Genomic DNA, 1,558 nt, shown 5'->3' on the forward strand with positions numbered 1-1,558 from the left:
CGGGCGGCCGCACCCCTGCCCGCACCGCCGCCTGTTCGGCTGACCTCCTCTCCCCGGGCGGCCGCACCCCTGCCCGCACCGCCGCCTGTTCGGCTGACCTCCTCTCCCCGGGCTCTGCACAGTTCTCCCCATGCCGTGCGGTGCTCTTCACTGAGACACAGACATGCAGCCCCACTCAAACCGGCCTGTGTTGTCGCTTCAACAGCGAGACAGGACGCGTCCGCCGCCGTGCCTCAGTGTCGTCACACATGTATACACTTGTTCTAAATGCCCCCTGTCCTCACAGTCCCAGAAGCCTTAATCTTTAGTGCAGAAACAAGAGAACGATAGCTGGTGACTCAGGACTTTGGATTCACTTTTATTCTTTGCCACTCCTCCTATTCCCCTCCACAAAGAAGAGAAAACAAAACAAAATGTGGGCTGTTAAAAAGAACTTACACCGTATAATAGAATTCCTTTATTCAAAAAAATATTTATCAGTTACATTTCTATACACCAATTATGAAGCAACAGAAAGAGAAATCAAGAAATTGATCCCTACAATTACACCAAGAACGGTAAAATACCTGGAGTAAACCTAACCAAAGATGTAAAAGATCTGTACGCTGAAAACTACAGAAAACATATGAAAGAAACTGAAGAAGACACAAAGAAATGGAAAAAACATTCAATGCTCAGGGACTGGAAGAACAAATATTGTTAAAATGTCAATATTACCCAAAGCAATCTACACATTTAATGCAATCCCCATCGAAATTGCACCAGCGTTCTTCTCAAAGCTAGAACAATCCTAAAATTTATATGGAACCACAGAAGACCCTGAATAGCCAAAGTAATGTTAAAAAAGAAAACCAAAGCAGGAAGCACTACAATCCGGAACTTTACCTCAACAACAAAGCTGTAATCATTAAGACAGTATGGTACTGGCACAAAAACAGACACAAAGATCAATGGAATAGAATGGAGAATCCAGAATCAGACCCACACGTGTATGGCCAACTTCTCTTTGACAAAGCAAGAAAGAATATCCAATGGAATAAAAGACAGTCTTTTTAGAAAATGGTGCTGGGAGAACTGGACAGCAACACGCAGAAGAATGAAACTGGACCACCTTCTTACATCATACACGAAAATAAACTCAAACTGGATGAAAGACCTAAATATGAGACAGGAAACCATCAAAACCTGGCCTCTTTCACCTCAGCCACAGCAACTTCTTACTTGACACATCTCCAAAGGCAAGGGAAATTAAAGCAAAAATGAACTATTGAGACCTCATCAAGATAAAAAAAAAAACTTCTACAATGCAGTGGAGGTTCCTCAAAAAATTAACAATAGAACGCCCCTATGACCCAGAAATAGCACTGCTGAGGATTTACCCAAGGGATACAGAAGTGCTGATGCATAGGAGCACATGTACCCCAATGTTCATAGCAGCACTTTCAACAATAGCCAAATTATGGAAAGAGCCTAAATGTCCATCAACTGATGAATGGATCAAGAAGATGTGGTTTATATATACAATGGAATACTACATGGCAATGAGAAAGAATGAAAT

The sequence above is a fragment of the Suricata suricatta genome, chromosome 8 (genome assembly GCF_006229205.1).
Source record: "Suricata suricatta isolate VVHF042 chromosome 8, meerkat_22Aug2017_6uvM2_HiC, whole genome shotgun sequence".
Lineage (NCBI taxonomy): Eukaryota > Metazoa > Chordata > Mammalia > Carnivora > Herpestidae > Suricata > Suricata suricatta.